The 19,522-nt window shown below is 47.9% G+C and overlaps 1 pseudogene; it reads right to left on the bottom strand.

The window, feature by feature from the left end:
- Positions 1 to 8,915: 8,915 nt before the first annotated feature.
- Positions 8,916 to 9,967, bottom strand: LOC113623623 (NADH dehydrogenase [ubiquinone] 1 alpha subcomplex subunit 9, mitochondrial pseudogene; annotated as a pseudogene).
- Positions 9,968 to 19,522: the final 9,555 nt, after the last annotated feature.

Here is a 19,522-nt window from a genome sequence, read left to right as displayed (position 1 = left end):
AACCTGTGTCCGCTGCATTGGCAGGAGGATTCTTAACCACTGTGCCACCAGGGAAGCCCCATGTGTGTTGTTTTAAACCACTGAATTTGGAGTGTTTTGTTATGCAGCAAGAGCTAACTGATACAAGACATTATGTTTTAGTTACTATTGCTTATAACAAACCACCTCAAACTTAAGTGCTTAAAACAATCATTTTATCTTGCTTATGGATGTGAATTAGGGATTTGGACAGGGCATGGCAGGAATGACAGGTCTCTGCTCTCTGATATCTGGGGCCTCAACTGGAAAGACTCAAGGGCTAATGATCTGGAGTATTAAAAGATGGGGGCTGGAATCATCTGGAGGTGTCTTCACTCACTTCTGGTAGTTGATATCGTCTGTTAGCTGGCATCTCAGCAGGGGCTGTCCGTCGGAGCAGCCACGTATGGCCTCCCCACATGGCCTGAGCTTCCCCACAGCATGGTGGCTTCCAGGTAGCTGGGCTTTAATGGAGGCGCAGGGTTCCAAGGGGGAGTATACCAGCTAACAAAGGGGAAGGGAACTGCTTTGTATGACCTTGCCTCAGAATTTACTCAGCATCACTTCTGCTACCTTCTATTGGTCACAGGCCAGTCACAAGCTCTCTGCTCCCACCAGATTCAAGAGGAGGGAATTAGACTCCACCTTGATGGGGGAGTGGCAAGTTTTAGAGGAGCATATGGAGGAGGAAACGCATTGTGGTCACTTTAGGATAATATAATCTGCCACCCATCATCTCACCCAATTCTTACGACAACCCAGTGAGGTAGGTACTATCATTATCCCCCTTTTTCAGATGAAAAAAACCAAGGCTCAGATGGTTGGTGATGTGCTCAAGGGCCCGTGGTCAGGAACGTTGGAGCTGAGTCTAACCACTGCCCTCTACTGCCTTTCCTGGGCTGTCTTTTGGGACTGGATCTAGTGTCTCAGTTGACTTTTCACTCCTCTCTCTCAGCTTTGTGTTTTGTCTCCACTTGAATGGGTACATCTAACAAGGAGCTGCACTTCTCAGTGTCCCTCTCAACCTTGCTGGGGGTCCTCACCATTTCCTTAATGATTGCTTAGAGGCCAGGGGTCTGTTATTGTGGGGGAGGTGGGTAGGGACACAAAAAACGTGCTTGACTGATCACCACCCGTCCTCCTTCTACAAAAACAGATGAAGTTTGAAGGTACCTAGTAGGCAACTTGAATTTAAATCCTAACAGGATGGAAATAGGGGTCGTATCTCTGGTCTTTAAAAGATTAATGTTCTGTGTTACAAAAATTATTACCACGTGAGTATTTGCAGTCCTGTTTTCTACTCTGACCCCCTCCCAGCCCACTAAAAATTCCAACTTTGCCCACTGACATTTCCCTCCTCCATTCTTAGGGGGAAAAAAATGGGAGGATCCATATTGATTGCAGTGTTCTGTGAAGTTTTAAAAATAACTTTTATTGACATATAAAATACACGTATGATATGTGTTGACGGCCACAATGTCCATTAGCAGGAGGATGGAATAAGGCTGTCAGATAAAAGACGGAATAGTCTGTTAAATTTGAACCTTGGATAAACAACAAATACTTTTTACTGTAAGCATTTTTTTTTACAGCATTCCAAGCACTTTAATTTGTGACCGAGCCAAAACAAATAAAAGAATGATCAAAATATTCTTCTCATTGTAAAGAGTGATCATATTTGAGTTTGGTTTCTTTCCCCTGCAGGTATTGCGAACACCGATAATTTCTGAAACACAAATCGTGACCTGGATACTTGCAACAAACTTTTATAATCTCTGCCTGAATAAGAAGTGAATAAGAAACATACTTATAAAGTATGTTGACTATACAATGTGATATGAGCATGTCTCACAGTGTACAGTTTGATGAATTGTCACAGAGTGGACACATGTGTTTCTTGTGTTTCAGATCAAGAAACAGAGCATTCAGGCTCCCCAAATGTCTCTTGTGTCCTCATCCAGGAGCTACCGATCCCCCCACTATCCTGACTTCTAATAGCAGGGGTGAGTTTGCCTGTTTTTGGATACCCTATAAATAGAAATACCCAGTTTGGATTCTCTTAGGCTTTTGTTCACCATTATGTCTGTGACATCATCCATGCACAGCAGTAGAGCATTTTGGGTAATATTACTGTGTAGGACATACTTATGCTAAAATATTATTTGTTGTTTATCTGAAATTCAAATTTTACTGGGTGTCCTGTATTTTATTGGGCAACCTTATTCCATTCTCCCGTTAACGGACATTTTGTAGTTTTCCGTTTGGGGCTAATATGAACAGAGCTGCTACGAATATTCTAGTACCTGACTTTCGGTGAACATATGGACTCGTTTCTTTTGGGTATTTACCTAGGAGCGGAATTTCTGGGTCATAGGGAATGCATATGCTCAGCTTGGTGTTTACCGCCAAGAGGAGTTCCAAATGGTACCGATTTACACACCAGCCAGCAGTGTGTGAACGTTCCAGTTGCTCTGCATCCTCGCCAATACTTGGCATTTTCTGTCTTTTTCATTGTAGTCATTCTAGTGGGTGTGTTTGGTTTAATTTCACCTGTTTTAATTTGCACATCCCTGAGGACTCCTAAAGCTGGCCCCCTTCTCACCTGCCTAGTGGCCATTTGGGCCTCCTCCTTTGTGGGCATTTATTTATTTTTATTATTTTATTTTTTTGGCCACACTGCATGACTTGTGGGGTCTTAGTTCCCTGACCAGGGATTGAACCCAGGCCCTAGGCAGTGAAAGCTCGGAGTCCTAACCACTGGACTGCCAGGGAATTCCCCCTGTGGGCATTTCTTATATCGCTGGGATACAAGTTATTTGTCAGATATATGTCAACTCTCTTTTCTTGGGGAGTTTTAGGGAGCAGTGAGAGAGGATTTCTGGCTAGCTGCGGGTCTTGTGGGTGACTTAGAAGAATGCGGTGGAAGGAGGAGTTTGATAAGAATTGCTCTGCATAGTGAGCTGGATCTCCTCAAAAGGGCTTTGAGAAGCGCACGTGAAGACCACACTGTGCTTCTTTGAATCCTTACTCATTCTGAGACTGAGCAACTCTTAGATATATTCAGATCTTGACACGAGGGTGCAGCTAACTTCCCATTGTATTGAGTTTATAACATGTCTTGGGAAACCTGGGTGGTTAGAAGCATGTCTAAGAAATTTGTCTAAGAAATTTGTATATGTCCCAGGGTAGACTCTATTGAGGGGAGAGGTCATCCCTAAGAGAATGGAGATCCTTATTTTTCATAGAAGGATAAAACGCTCCCCCCCCAGAACACACACTTGATAAGAATAAAATGCATAGTATTTGAACACTAGTGGCATCTAAAAGGTCCACTTCATTCATAAATCAAGGCTGCACAGCACATGATATTTATGGCAACTCTTGCTGGACGAAATATTAAAATTTGTAAGAATTGTAAATGCTGTCACACAAAATGCTGCAGTCACCGGGCATAATTGATGACTTCCTCTTGGATCTATTGAATAGATTAATTTCATTGCTATACAGATGATATTAATATGTTTTTATAATTAATTTAGTTCTGAGAACTGCTTTGGGTGCCAAGATTTCACTGGGGGGAGAAAATGGCTCAAGGTAGAAGGCGACACAGGAAGAGTAATTTGGAAATCAAATAAAGCATAACACTCGAATAGGAGATAGCAGGCGTGGAGGGATCTTGTCGCAAAGGGAACACACCAGGCAATTGAGGCGGATATCAAGCCAGAATTGTGTATTTCTGAAGTGGCCCATTTTCCTGGGGATTCGTCGTGTCCCGAAGTGGTGGTTTAAGAATGGGGTAAGTGGAAAGCCTCCCTCTTCAGTGGGGTTCGTCGGGTGCTCTTGAGACTGGAGCCTTCCGCCTACAGAGCTGGTCTCAGAACAGTGTTCTGAGGGGGTCCAGGGAGGGGCATCAAATTATCAAGGATGTCGATTACTCAGAAAGCAGGCTCCCTCCCAGCGGCTTCTTTACAACTAAACACCAAAAAACAAAACAAAACAAAACAGCAACCATTTACGGAGCCCTTTCTTCTTGCCAGGAATGGCACTAAGTTCTTTGCATCTATTGTGTCAACAGGATTGTCTCTTTCCTCCTTGAAAAAATAACCTTCGACTTATTACAAAGTAATGCATGTTTGGGGGTTATTCTTTAGAAAACATAGTTGAACAATTCAGCCATGCTTTCACCGCCGGGGTGTGCCATTCCCAGGGCTCCGTTTGGGGTGGCGGCTGGAAGCTGCAGCCCGTAAAGTGGTGGATGTTGAGCCATGGACTGTTTCCCAATACTTTCCCCTTTCCTTAAAAGGATCCCCCCCAAACGTGGAGAAGTGCTTTGCTTGGAGAGGATCTCTTATATTTCCCCCTCACCCAAGTGCTTAAGTGAAGTATAACACTTAGACATGGCCTGATTTAAAGAGTCATATTTCATGAAAAAAATCTCCTAAAGCATGGTCAGTTCAGATGCAATTGCGGGAAAGAGAAATGATCTTACTCTAATTTTTTTTAAAAAATTAATTAATTATTTTTTTGGTTGCGTTGGGTCTTGGTTGCTGCGTGCGGGCTTTCTCTAGTTGCGGCGAGCGGAGGCTACTCTTCGTTGCAATGTGGGAGCTTCTCATTGCGGTTGGTGGCTTCTCTTGTTGCGGAGCACGGGCTTCTAGGCACGTGGGCTTCAGTAGTTGCGGCACGCAGGCTCAGTAGTTGTGGGTCTCCGGCTCTAGAGCGCAGGCTCGGTAGTTGTGGCGCACGGGCTTAGTTGCTCCACAGCATGTGGGCTCTTCCCGGACCAGGGCTCGAACCTGTGTCCCCTGCATTGGCAGGTGGATTCTTAACCACTGCGCCACCAGGGAAGTCTGATCTTTCTCTAATTTTGAGAAGCACGAGTTTAGGGCTCTGAATACACACAGCGAATTCCTTAGGAGCTGATGTTAAACAACTGGAAAGATTAATTGGAAAAAAGGATCCCCAAACACAATTTCCCCTGATTTACTGTTTCATCAATGCAGTCAACCCTGACTGAGCACCAGCTACATGCTAGGGCTGGGAGGCTGCTGGTGGGGCTGCGTGGGGTGTGTGTGTGTGTGTGTGTGTGTCAGAGAGAGAGAGCACATGTGGATGCATGAGCAGTGATGTGTGAGTGTGCATTGTGGATGTGTGTGCAAGTATATGTGACTTGTGTATTGTGCGTCCATGCTTGTGGGTGATGGTGTATGTGTGTGGACACGTGTGTATGTGTTCGAGATTGTAACTGTATATGAGTGTGTGTGTATGCGTGTGAGTGTGGGTGGGTTGTGTCTATGTGACTGTGCTTGGCGTGTGTGTGTGTGTGTATGTGGTGTGTCTCTGTGTGTGTGTGTGTGTGTGCGTGTGACGGGAGAGGGGGGCATGCAGAGATGAAGAGAATGCTGAGTGCTGCTCCCAGGAGCTTTGCCAGGAGAGACTAGGAGACCTGCACTCAGCACCCTGTTCCTTGTTATCCAAAGCACCCCCCAACCTCCCTCCCCACCTTCCCCTACTCTACTGCCCTAAAGGCCGGCCACCCTGGATTGCTTGGGGTTCCCACACCCCCGTCCGTGATGGCTTTGCCTGGAGCACCTTACTCTTGGTTTCCTACCTGTCAGCCCGCCTGTCTGTGAGGGGACAGTCCTCAGTCATCTCAGACCCTGTGTTTCCTACCCTGTCGCTTTACAACGACTTTGAAATGGTTCCACCTGGGAGGCAGCGGGGTTGCTGTGAGCGTGGGCTGCCGTGTGAACATCATGAAGGAGAAGCAGGTTGTCTGTCAGCATCTGAGATGAGGGTGACGTGTGTGTCTTGAAATGGTTAAGCAAACACCAGGGGCTGAGCTAGTGGAGGGAGGACTTGTCTAGAGAACAAATGAAGACGATTGGCTGAGTCGGGGTCCAGAGTAAGGAAGGTGCGTGGGGAAACCCACGGAGAGGGGGAACCCCCACGTGGAGGTGGTTTGCGCAGCTGGAGGCCTTGGTGAGGCTCCGGGTTATGACTTCACATACAAGGCTACGTGCCATTGAGGGAGAACAGCCTTGAGCTCACCGCCTGGAGCTGAACCAGCCTCCCGCACGGCTTCCAGCTCAGAATTTGCTGAGGAGCCGCCCAGAGAGCTGTGCAGACATGCCTGCTGTCGGTCGGCCTCCATCTTTTAGTCATGCTGGGCAGCCAGAGAGGCTGACGTGTTTTCTAGCCTTCCTACAGTCTCCCTAGAGATGAGGGAGGATAAACTGCCTTTCCACTCTCAGTCTAGGCCCCTCCAGTGGGTTTGGAGAGAGAAGCTTATGGATTGTGGAAGGCCGCCTCCAAGATGGCTGCCTCCTGAGACCCTGCTCTTGTGAACCCTGTCCTGCTCTGGACTCACTGATTCTCTTCTAACAATAGAATATTGCAGACAAGATGGGGTGTGACTTCTGAGATCAAATTATAAAAGATGGCAGCTTCTGTCTTGCTGTCTTGAGTCTCTCTTCTCTCTCTCTCTTCCCAATCTTGAATCACAAGCTTCCATGCTATGGGGACCCTCAGGTGGAGAGGCCCTGCCATGGGCTGAATGCTATTCCTTCAAAATTAATGTGTTGACGTCCTAACCCTCAGGACCTCAGAACATGACTGTATTTGGAGATGGAGTCTTTAAAGAGGTAATTAGGTTAAAATGAAGCTTTTAAGGTGGGCCCTGATCCAATATGACGGATCCAGTATCCTTATAAGAAGAGATTAGGATGCAGACCTAAAAACACAGAGGGAGGACTGTGTGAGGGCACAGGGAGAAGATGGCTGACTACAAGTCAAGGAGAGAGGCCTGAGGAGAAACAACCCTGCGGGCACCTCAATCCCAGACTTCCTGCCTCCAGAACCGTTGTATAAGCTGCCAGTCTGTGGTACTTGTTATAGCAGCCTGTACTGACTAATACAGGCCCACAACTGCACCGCAAGCCTGCAGGCACATCTTCTGAAGCCTGCTGACAGCCACACAAGTCGGCTTGGAAACGGATTTCCCAGCCTGGGTCAAGCCTTGAGATCTAACTGTAGGCCTGGCTGACAGCTTTACTGCTGCCTCACCAGGGGCCCTGACCCAGAAGCGTCCAGTTGAAGCACATCCAGATTCTTGAGCCACATGGTATCCTCTCTCTACTGTGAGACAATAACCCTTGGCTGTTTCATGCGGTTAAGCTTTGGGGTAATGTGTTACACAGCAACAGAGAACTGGTATGCCTCCTTATCCTTCTTGGCTAGAGTGACCATATATTTTATTGATGACACCAAGTCAAGGCTTTTGAGGGGGAAAGGAGATTCTAAAATAATTAAAGGGACTTCCCTGGTGGCACAGTGGTTAAGAATCTGCCTGCCAATGCAGGGGACATGGGTTCGATCCCTGGTCGGGGAAGATCCCACATGCCATGGAGCAACTAAGCCCATGTGCCACAACTACTGAGCCCGTGAGCCACAACTACTGAAGTGCGCATGCCCTAGAGCCTGTGCGCTGCAATTACTGAGCCTACGCACCGCAACTATTGAAGCCCGTGTGCTCTAGGGCCTGTGTGCCCCAACTATTGAGCCCGCGTGCTGCAGCTACTGAAGCCTGCATGCCTAGAGCCCGTGCTCAGCAACAAGAGAAGCCACCACAATGAGAAGCCTGCGCACCGCAACAGAGAGTAGCCTCCATTCGCTGCAACTAGAAAAGCCCACGCCCACAATGAAGACCCAATGCAGTCAAAATAAATAAATAAATAAAATAAAATTTTTTAGGTCTTGAAAATATTTATTTCTTGACTGACAGATTGGTTTTATTATGTTGGTACTATAAATAGTTCTATTAAAAACTGTTTTCAATAATAAAGTTTTTTCTAAAACGAAAGTAACATATATTTATGTACAATAGAGTAAAATTAAAAAACATTTCTTTAGGGCTTCCCTGGTGGTGTAGTAGTTAAGAATTGCTTGCCAATGCAAGGGACACGGGTTCGAGCCCTGGTCTGGGAAGACCCCACATGCCACGGAGCAACTAAGCCTGTGTGCCACAACTACTGAGCCTGTGCTCTAGAGCCTGCAAGCCACAACTACTGAGCCTGCGTGTGGCAACTACTGAAGCCCACGCACCTAGAGCCCTTCCTTCACAACAGGAGAAGCCACTGCAATGAGAAGCCCGAGCACTGCAACGAAGAGTAGCCCCTGCTCGCAGCAACTAGAGAAAAGCCCGCATGCAGCAACAAAGACCCAACGCAGCCAAAAATAAATAAATAAAATTAAAAACCAAAACAAAACAGTTCTTTATATTGATTATCTGAATATGAATAACAAAAAAAAGCAGAATAGTGTACTTTAATCAGTTTCTTAAGGCATGTCTGTCTCTAACATGATATCAATGGTATTCAGTGTTTTTCCTGATATGGCCTCATCACTTTAATTTTTTTTCACAAAATTTCCCATAAATCTTCTTCAAAGAAATATTTTGTGGTTAGTAAATTTGAAATTATTGACACCTTTAATCTACTCTTTATTGTAGACTATAATATTCGTAATTGGGAAAATATTCTCTCTATAGGTGTTAGGGTACCTAGTGGGCTTGGGAAAAATGAAGGATGTTCTCAATGCTACTTTTTGGCATTAAAATGTGAAAATCTTTCCGCCTAAATATTTTACCAGGTACTGTCTTTTTTTTTTTTTGCGCGGGCCTCTCACTGTTGTGGCCTCTCCTGTTGCGGAGCACAGGCTCCGGACGCGTAGGCTCAGCGGCCATGGCTCACTGGCCCAGCCGCTCCGCAGCATGTGGGATCTTCCCGGACCGGGGCACGAACCCGCGTCCCCTGCATCGGCAGGCGGACTCTCAACGACTGCGCCACCAGGGAAGCCGTACTGTCTTTTTCTGATCACAGATGTTTTAATAGGGGCTCTTATGCACTATGTACAGGATTCTCTGCCAAAGGTGGTCTGGTCGCTAGTGACCTGAATGACATCAAAAACCAAGGGCAGCTCAGGGGCCACGAAACAGTGACTGTCTTGGCCGGCTTCACATCTTCAATCTCAGAAGACAGCCAGAGGTGCGTGCGGTGACGCCGCAGCACCTCGATGGCCTTGAGCTCCAGGGGCGTGGCCTGTATACTCAGGTCTTCCAAGCCGGGCAGGTGAGGCAGGGTCATGTCTGTGATGTGAACTCGCTCCACTTTATTCCTCGTGGTCCAGGGCTCAAACAGACTCATTTCAAAGAGTCGACCTAGCCATCGATATGCAAAATGTGGCAAAGGGTATGCCAGGAAGGGTCTGTGAGCCATGGCAAAGACGTACTGTACCAGGTCAAAGAGGACGTACCAGCTGGGCCCAACAAAGTCAAAAGTTTTCCCTCTGGCATCTGGATCCTTAACTGCATTAACAATTCCTTTGGTGACATCCACAATGTATATTGGTTGTTTCACTGTCTTCTTGCCCAAGGAAAAAGAGGGACAACACCAAACCCTTGAATACTTGCAAAATGATTGAGGAATCTATCCTCTCTTCCAAAGATGTCCGATGCCTTTATGATGGTAGCTTCTGGAAATGTGTCTCTCACTTCTTTCTCTCCAGCAGCCTTATTTCTCAGATATTTAGAAGGGCTTTGAATATCGGCATTCAGATATGAAACGTGAATAAAATTTTCAACTCTAACTTGCTTGGACACTTGAGCGATTGCTTGGGGAATCTTTACAAAAACATCCTCAAAATCAAAGTTTTTGGTTTCCCATTCTCGCCCAGCGAGATTGATGACCACGTTGCTGTGCTCCACAGCTCTTAGGATGGAGTCCTTGTCTCTCCCTTTCCATTCCAGAAAGATAATCTGGCCCAGGTCACCCATGGGGCGAAGGTGCATGGTATCATATGGCTCACCCCGGTAGGAGATGATCACTTGTGACCCCATGCGATGTGACATTGGCAGGGCCTGGACAACTGGGGGGTGAACGGCGGCCGCCATCTTTTCCCACAATCCCCTGCCGCCGGCGCTTGGCCGACTTCGGCTCCCAGATACTGTCTTTTTGCCTCTTCCCAGAATACCTTTCTTCAGCAAATATTTTTACAAGACAAAACTCATCAAATTGTCTTTATGATTCTTTTGAATGCTTCATTAAATTTAGATGCTGCAAGATGGTAGGTTTTTTCAATCTCCTGCCCTTCTGGGACAGAATGTAATTTCTTCTAATTAAAAATAGAAACTCCATCAAAAGATTCTTCTTACAAGTCAAGATGTTCTGAAGTACCCTTATAGAATTTCAATATTGAGCTCTCATTAATTAATGTGTTCCCTTCCCCCGTACTCTTTAGGGATAAATTCCAATGTCTTTTTATTTGCAAGCGTTGTTTTCAATTAATGTAATTCTTTCAGAGCTTCAGAAACTAAAAATCCAAGTGTTAAATAATCGACGTTTTCTAATTTTTTGAACAACATGCATCCAAAATTTAGAGAACTCATTTACCAAAAAGTTCAATATTGTTGTAGGGCGCTGAGACTGACTTCAAAAGTTCCAACTATTCTAAAATCTGATAGATGGCAGGTAGCAGAGACAAAGCACATTAAGCCACGCTGAAGCATGTTTTTTCTTTTTCTTCTTGTTTTTTAAACTTCATCAGTGTTGTCACAAAATGTTGGCAACTACAGCTTTTACTTATATTGGTAGAATACCAGCTTCTTTGGATCCAGTAGGAATTATATGTGTACCATCAACAATTCCAAGTAAATTTCTGCTTCATAGGTTTCTTAATTTAGTAAGGATTTTTTTTTTTACCATGACACTGTGCTCCACCAAAAACTATATTTGTATTTTCATTGCAAAAACAAGTACTATTTAGCTTAATGTCAATTGCACAATAGTATTCATAATAGTCTCAGATGATGCTCAATTAATTAAGAAAACTTCCAAAAGCTTTTTTCTGGGTCCATGACTTGGATGAAAAAAAAAGGAAACATTATTGGAATTAATTGATTTTTCTATTTGAGGAAATCTTACGACACTGAAATAAAACTTGCATTATTTTAACTATTTGTATAGTTTCCCTAATGACGTCAACATGTGAACAATGATAGCGCCACTTTTTGTGCATGAATATGACAGTTTGGAATTGAAAATGAATAAGATTTGAGTCTCACATTTATTAGGATGTAGAAAATGGTAATAGCCTATCTCTCTTGAGGAAATACTAAGAAATGACCGAATAAAAAAGTACATATTTTTAAAAAGTTATTGAAGACCTGGGGATGCCGGGAAGTCTATATTCCAGGGAGACAGCCAATCCTTTCTAGCTGAGCAAAGAATTGGTGTCTGATTTTATACCTGGGAAATACTATCTAGACAGTATATGAGTGGGTAGAGAAATGAGTTTGCCATAGATAAAGATATTTTGCTGGAATAAAATACAGTAAGCTAAACTTTTAATTACTATGTAGTTTGGCATGCGTGGTTGGAATTTTGAAGAGCCCCAAATGCAAAGCTAAGTCTATTCTGTTTTAGAATTCCCATTTTAAAAAATTCCGTGGATTACTTTTTTATTTGCTGGAGAATATCCTGAGAGAACGTTTTTCAAAACAGAATATTTGGTATGTAAATTTTCTAAGTATTTTTATGTCTCAAAAGATTTATGTTGTCCCTACACTTATTAGTTTTTAAAAGAAAAGTTAGCATTATAAGTTTAGAATTTTATTTCTTTAATAAGGATTCTGGGGTATCAGTCTTCGTCTTCTAGTTTCCAGTGTTGCTAATGAAAAGTCACATGTCAAAGGTGATTATAATTCCTTTGCAGATAATCTGTTTTTCTTGTCTGGAAGCTTTTAGAATCTTCTTGTTCCTCCTGGAGTTCCAGTTTTCAGGAGAATGTGTCCGGGAGTGGGTCTTTTTTCATTCATTCTTCTTGGTACCTGGTGTGTTCTATTGACCTGAAGACGTGCATGTTCCTTCAGTGCTTGGGGATGGTATTCTATCATTTGTATAATTTATATATTTTCTTCCTTTTATTTTTTCCTAGAATTCTTAATAGGTTGATCTTTTTAGGTTGATCTTATGCATCTCATATATTTTCTCTCATATTATCCTCTGTCTTCTTGATACACATTCTGAGAGATTTCCTGAACTTCAGGTTTTTTCGTTCTAGCAATGGCATTTCTAAGAACTTTTTTTTTTTTAACTTTTTATTTTATATTGGAGTAGAGTCGATTAACAATGTTGTGTTAGTTTCAGGTGTACAGCAAAGTGATTCAGTTATACATATACATGGATCTGTTCTTTTTCAAATTCTTTTCCCATTTAGGTTGTTATATAATGTTGAGTAGAGTCCCCTGTGCTATGCAGTAGGTCCTTGTTGGTTATCCATTTTAAATACAGCAGAGTGTACATGTCAATCCTAAACTCCCTGACTATCCCTTCCCCCAGCTTTCCCCCCTGGTAACCATAAGTCTGCGAACTCTTTCTTGATCTCTAATTGCTCCATTTTAAGCACAACCTGTTCTCTTTTTAGGACCACGTTATCTTCTTGAATTTCTCTAAGGACATTCATCTTTTAGAAGTTCCTTCCATTCTTTGAATCTGTTTGCTCACCCTGGTTCTTGCCTTCTGTGCTCTGGGGTTCTCTGTGAAGGGAGAACCGGGGTGGTGAATGTCTGCAGGTCGTGAGTGTTTCTTTGCCTCTAGCGCAGAGTCATTCTGCTTGGATTTCTGCTTGCACAGTGGGCCCCATCAACCTGAAGATTTATATATTCCTTTAGCACTGGGGAATGTTATTCTAATACTCATATAATTTATACATTTTCTCCATTTTATTATTCTTTTTTCTAGAATTCCTAGTAAATCCTGACATTTCCTCCAGAGTCTTCTCCCCAGTGTGGGAGGGCTCCTGACAGGTCCAGCATGTTGACTGGTTGGTTTTACATTGGTGTGAATAGGTTCGGAGTAGTCAGGCCGTTGGGGCCCCAACAGGCCAAGCACTTAGGCACATACCCTACCACCCTCTGATGTAGGAGGGATGCACCATCATCAGACAGGGAGCTGGGGCTCAGAGCTGGGGGTGTAAAGCCTGAGCAGGAATTAGGACGCTTGTGATTCTGAAGCCCAGACTACGGCATCATGAGAGAGAAGGACATGAGGCTGGAGAGAGTCTGGGACAGAAGGATGGGCAAAACTTGTGGGCCGGAGGGAGAAGGAGGCATCAAATTGTCAGAGGGGCCAACATAGAAACAGAGACGTGTGTGTGTGTGTGCGCGCGCGCACGCGCTGGGGGAGAGCTGGACAGGGCAGAGGGGAGAATGCCTCCCGGATGTGTGGAGGCTGAGGTGAGAGGCGTGGCTGGAGGCCACTTTCTAGCTGGAGGGTAGAAATGCAGGCCTGGGTACCAGCGTCACAGCCAGGGAGGCTGGGGGCCCAGAGGACAGCCAACCGCCCAAGAGAGGGTAGACGGAGGAGTAGAGTCTGAGCCCCACCCTCTCTGGGGCTGGGGGAGAAGGAGGGAGAGCACAGGGGTGTGTAGTATCTGCTTCATCCACCCCTCCCTGTCTCCCTCCATCACACAGACTGAATGGCTCTGCTGTCTCAGTCTGGCTGGGCACGGGGGGGCACTGCAGGTGGACAGGCTGGGCTTCCTCGCTCCGAGTTGCCCTTTTCTCTGTGACTGGGTCCGAAGCGAGCGGCAGCCGCCTGCCTTGATGCCCTGCGGTAAAGGCTACGGTGCCCCGTCACACGGGTGAGCCGACGTGTTCCCGACACTTACTCCAAGCTGGACGTGGGCTTAGGCGCTCCCCAGACGTGGGGGTGACCTCAGCTTGCTTAACCTCTCCAAGCCTTGATTTCCCTGTGTGTAAACCTGAGACAGTGAGATTTTGGTCACTTCACTTTTCTAAGCCTCAGGTGCATCCACAAGAAGTGGGATCAGGGCACTCCTTTTCCCAGGGGCTGGGAGGCTGTGCAGTGTCTGTGTGGTCATCGTTGCTCCCAGTTTACAGTTCAGGAAACGTACCTGAGTTTTGGTGGCTGCCCCCTGCGTCGGGGATGGATCCAGGCTCCGTGGCTGGGAGTGGAGGACCTGGGACCTCTGGATGTCGGTCTCCTGCTGAGCTGGACGGATCCGTGGCACAGCTCAGACCCCCCCATGCTGTACCATCTGAGCCCAGCACCTGTGCCCACGGGGCCTGTCTGCTTCCTGGAGAGAAGAGAGGAGAGTGTGAAATCACCTTCCTAGGTGAGAATACATGACCATTCAGCCAACACAGGCAAAGGCTCTCCGCTGTGTCCTCACTTCTCAGCTGAGTTCTGATGCGAGGGGACCAGCTCGTTCAGAGGAAATGGGTGACCAAGGATGGAACAGCTGGGCAGAAGAGCTGTCACCAGACATCCGTGGTCGGATGCTGGTTCCAAGATCTGCAGGTACGGACGGCCGGTGGTCCCAGCACATGCAGCAGAACCCACCTTCTGTTGGCAGAGGCTCTGAGAGCAAGCTGCTTTTGACCTCTGGGCACACAGGCTGCAGACAGCGATGTTTGGTTTACGGCCTGACAGCCACTGGGAGAAACGTGGTACGGCGCTGAACTCGCTGGGTGACTAAAACAGTTCTGACTCTGGAAGGAAATGGATTTTGTGTCGTCCAAGCTCATCTAGAACCAAAATTAGCTCCCTGCTGTCCACTCCTGGCCGGAGACAGCTGTTCCTGCAGCTCCGCCCAGATGCTGGTTGTGCTCAGGGTGCCTGCCTGCCTCTCTCCGGGGGGCATGACATCCCCAGTGGGTTCGGGAGTCACCGTTGACAATGCATTTCTACCACCTCCCTTGCGTGCGGTCCTCCCGCATCCTCAGGCAGGCAAGCCCAAGCGCGTTCTGCGCATGTCACGGCAGAGGCGGCTCAGAAGGGCCCGCGCTTCGCTTAATGCTCTTATGCTGCCATCTCGAAATTTGAATACTATTATCTTTTCAAAAAATATTTATTTTTACTCATTTGGCTGGTCTTAGTTGCGGCACGAGGGATCTTGGTTGCCGCGTGTGGGATCTTTTTAGTTGCGGCACGCGGGATCTAGTTCCCTGACCAGGGATGGAACCTGGGCCCCCTGCATTGGGAGCGTGGAGTCTTAACCACTGGACCACCAGGGAAGTCCCGAATACTATTATCTTTTTTTTTTTTTTTTTGCGGTACGCGGGCCTCTCACTGCTGTGGCCTCTCCCATTGCGGAGCACAGGCTCCGGACGCGCAGGCTCAGCGGCCATGGCTCACGGGCCCAGCCGCTCCGCGGCATGTGGAATCCTCCCGGATCGGGGCACGAACCCGCGTCCCCTGCATCGGCAGGCGGACTCTCAACCACTGCGCCACCAGGGAAGCCCCCGAATACTATTATCTTTGAACTTACGTTTTGTAAATGAGATCTGATGGGACCACAGAGCACGTGCATGAGCAGAGCAGATCTGTGCAGGTTACGTGTCGTTCTTCCTCTTTGCCCGCTTGCAGATAGCGTTCCTGAAGCCCCGTGAGCACACGTCACAGATTAGATGAGCGAGGGCGCTGACATCCCCATGAGGCCACACTCTCGGTTCACACCAGGACCTGCTTTGAATGCAGGAACACGAGCGACCAAGTGACCCTGTCTTATCCTTTCGTACTTAGATTATGTCCCTGTGTTAGTCAAGCGCTTACACGAAGCTGATGGCACAGAGGAAAAGGGAGAGACAGGACAACCGCAGTCTCTTTCCTTTCCGTCCTTCCTTGCTCAGCAGGAAGGCTGAGGCAGAGTGCGGGGCGAACATCAAGGAGTGAAAAACAGCCCGTTGAGTTTTGTGCAGTGTTTTCACCCTTCTGGTAGGGACACATCTACATATGTGTGTACAAAGTACAAAATACGGAGTGTGTAATTTCAGTGATTCCAAATACGAGTTAGATGCGCTTATATTTGCATTTAAAACTGATATTGCATAATATAGTGATGAATGGTAGTGTTCATGTTAGTGATTAAAAATTATTAATTATTCTGTACTTAGAGCAGCATTAAATAGCAAATAAAAAATGCCATGACAAGTCGAGAGACAAAGACAGAGAGAGAGATACGTGAAAGACAGGAGAAAACTTTGTATTTTCGTACCTATAATGGCGTTTTTTCCCTGTTTTTGGACAGGCGGTCCCACATTTTCATTTTAAACTAGGGGCTCCACAATTATGGAGCGCTGGGAGAGGGGAAGGGGACTGAGAGCAAGGGAGACCCAGCAACATCCCAGAGTTATTCGGGGCTGAACCAGGAGTAGAGGCTGGTCTCTGATGGGGTCTGGGTGCGGGATCCGTAACGATGATGATGATGGTGATGGTGATGAAGAGGATGATGGTGATAAACTAACATTGCTGGGCTGAGGAGCGTCTCATCTATCTTCACAGGAACCCTACCGGCTCTGGCATTTTGGCAGGCCATACCTGGGAGCAGCTCTTGCTTTGTGGAGGCCAAAGGTGCCTCCTTCTCAGGGCCCCATATCTGTGGCCTGGGCTCCCTGCCTAAGGCCCTCCCTCTGGGGGAGGCGGGCTGGCCCCATAGCTCATGAGGGTGCACACGGCTGTCTGGTTGGGGTTCTCCTGCGAGGGAGATCTGGCAGCAGCTCTTAGACGGGCACGCGACGCTCTCCTCCCTGTGAAGACCCTCTTTTGGTAGCAAGTGGGCTGCCCACAGCTCCCTGAGGGGCTCACCTGGTAGTGGCTATTGGGGTCCAATCCAGGGAGCTGGTGATTTCCCCTGAGCTCCTCCCAGAGACTGGATGGCCGAGCCCAAGGCCACATGCTGGGATCTGAGCCCAGTTCGCCTGGTTCCCAAATCTAAGCTTTTGAAAGACAGGAGACGTGGTTCCAGCATCAGGAGGAGGGCACTCTGGGTAACCTCGCCCTCTCAGACTTGTGCCAACAGCCCAGCAGGCAGCATCGCACCACTGCCATGGGGGCCAGTGCAGCTCTTCCGGTGCATCTGGGCCTGGGACCTGGAGAGGGGGCTACAAGGACGGGGAGCCCTCCCCACAACTTGAAGCCAGCCTCCCCTTTCCCATAACCCCGCATGAGACTTGCTCTCCCGGGCTCCCAGCCAGGCTGTGGCTCAGACTTAAGGGATCACCCACAGCGGGAGGCAGAAATGGCACAGGCCTGGTAACCTCGGCTTCCTTTTCTGGAGGAGGCAAGCTGGACCTGAGTGTCTCCTAGACCCCGTGCTCGGATGAGCCTCACAAGGCTGTTTCCCACAGGCTGGACCAGGAGGCCAGGTTTCCGGGTTAATTCAGTGAGAAGCTGTTCAGAGTCTCACCCACATGCAGCCAGGCCTGTCTGGGGTAGGGCTGTGGGGACCACATGCCAGAGGCAGCCCCTGACTGCTCAGGGCCCGGGGGTGGGTGGGAGGGACACCCACATGGGCCTGCTGGGAGGCGTCCGGGGCTTCCATCTCTCGGTGCCGAGCAGCCTTTGTTGGCGGCACGGGGGTGGGGTTCACCTCCCCAGTCGCAGCTTTCTGGGCCATTGATTTACCAGGTACATCAATCTACCAGACGGAAACGAATTTAAAACACCATTTTACTGAAACAAAGATATTATGAATTAAACATAGAGTCTGCGTGAACTCTGAAGATCAAACAGAGACACCGCAGGCATTTCACATTTTCGGAGAGCTGCTCTGAGTTACTGCTCCCAGGAGCCCAGATTCAAGTTTACCCTCCTCAGCTGGGGCTCCCCCAGGGCCGGCGGGAGGGCCGCCAGTGATCACTAGCTCCCACCAGCACTCTAGAGTTTGCACCGGCATGTTTATTTTCGCTGCACGTGGAGGGGTCCAGCATTGATTACCTTATCCACGTCTCACAGGCACAGGGAGGCGAAGCCGTCAGAGTCACCGTGGCGGGCCACGCTCAGCCCAGATGGAGCCCATGTCTTAGGACACGTGCTGCTAACTGTTCTCCTTCCTGTGTTCCTTCTGGGTTGTGTGCTCTGAGATGCCACGCGGCTGCCTGGAGTTCTGGGGAAGCTGGCCTTGGCTGCTTCAGGAAAGTCATGATTTGCTGAACAGCTGCACTGCCCCATGGTCCTGACTGCAGATAAAGGCTGATCTTGTCCACACAGTAGACTGGGAGAAGGTGGCCCTCTGGCCTTTGTTCAAGGACATTGCCACCTGGGTGCACACAGGTGGGTGGAGGATGGCACACTTTTATTTATTTTTTTGGCCACACCATGTGGCTTGCGGGATCTTAGTTCCCTAACCAGGGATCAAACCTGTGGCCCTGCAGTGGAAGTGCAGAGTCCTAACTACTGGACTGCCAGGGAAGTCCCGAGGATGCCACACTTTGCCAAAGAATGTTCTGTCTTCCTTTCTCTTACCTGTACCAGGACTCGTGTGCATTTGGGAAGGAGTCTTGTGTCCAGGCAGGGCTGGAGGTGGCCTGGTCTGCGTCGCCCTGACTCAGACCTTGTCCTGGACACATGTTCCCACCTGGCCCACAGGTTGCTTCCGGGGCATGGGAGGAGAAGGCGGGGCCTGGGATGCTTCCAGAGGGAGGCTGCCTGCGGACTCTCACTCCCCCTCTAGGCTTGGTGCAATGAGCTGTTTGTTTGCCGAGGTGGCCCAGGTTATAAGTGGGAAAAGGGGCTGTCATCCCACATGGGGGCCTGAATTTGTCCTTCGCTCCAGCCTTGGTGGTGGCAGGTTATGCAAGGGCAGACACAGGCCTGTGACATGCAACTCCCCTCTCTGTCCACCTCCTGTGGACCATGTTTTTCCCCTGATTAGAAAACAGTTACATCAGAGTTCTGGTGGGGCCTGCGTTGGTTGGGGGAGTGCTTTTTGTAAGTCTCTAGGGTGCTGTCAGCACACAAACCATGACCGTACCCTTGCCAGGAGAAGAGTCAGCTCCTTACTATTATAAGAAATGGCAGTTATCAATAACCATAGTACTAAAAAAGTGGAAATAATTCTGACAGCTAATACTGAGTGTTCAGCGCAAGCCAGTGACCATGATTTGTCCTTCATGGCACTAGCACATCTCAGTGATCTTGTGATGAGTTCTGCTCTTGGGCCCATTTTACAGATGTAAAAACTGAGTCTTACCAAGGTAAGCGACTTGCTCCAAGTGGCACAGTGACTAACAGGCAGCCTGGAATCTGAGCGCTCAACCTCTGTGCTGTCACCTGTCAAATCCCGATCCCTTTTTCCACACCAGGCCTGGTGTTCAGGCTCTGTAGACATCACTCCATCTTCATCTCATAGTGACCTTTGGGGCGGGTACTACATCGATGTTGTTGTATAGGCGGGGAAACTGGAGCTCAGAGAGGCTCAGTGATTTGCCCTAGTCACACAGCTAATAGGTGGTGGACCAGGCACTGGAACCCTGGATGTCTGATTGAGATCTCTTCCTCTTTACCACTGGGCTGCAGCTCCATGCTGGTGGGGGGCTTTGGGGAAGAATATTCTCACCATTAAGGGGCCAAATCAGCTGAGGTCACAAGACAGGGGAGCTGCACAGGCCACGGTTCCACCATCCACCCTCCACCAGCCATGGAGC

The sequence above is a fragment of the Aethalodelphis obliquidens genome, unplaced genomic scaffold (assembly GCF_003676395.1).
Source record: "Aethalodelphis obliquidens isolate GAN/ISIS:26980383/991018 unplaced genomic scaffold, ASM367639v1 scaffold11, whole genome shotgun sequence".
Lineage (NCBI taxonomy): Eukaryota > Metazoa > Chordata > Mammalia > Artiodactyla > Delphinidae > Aethalodelphis > Aethalodelphis obliquidens.
Note: the sequence above shows the minus strand (reverse complement) of the source record. Positions and strands in the feature narration are given on the sequence as shown.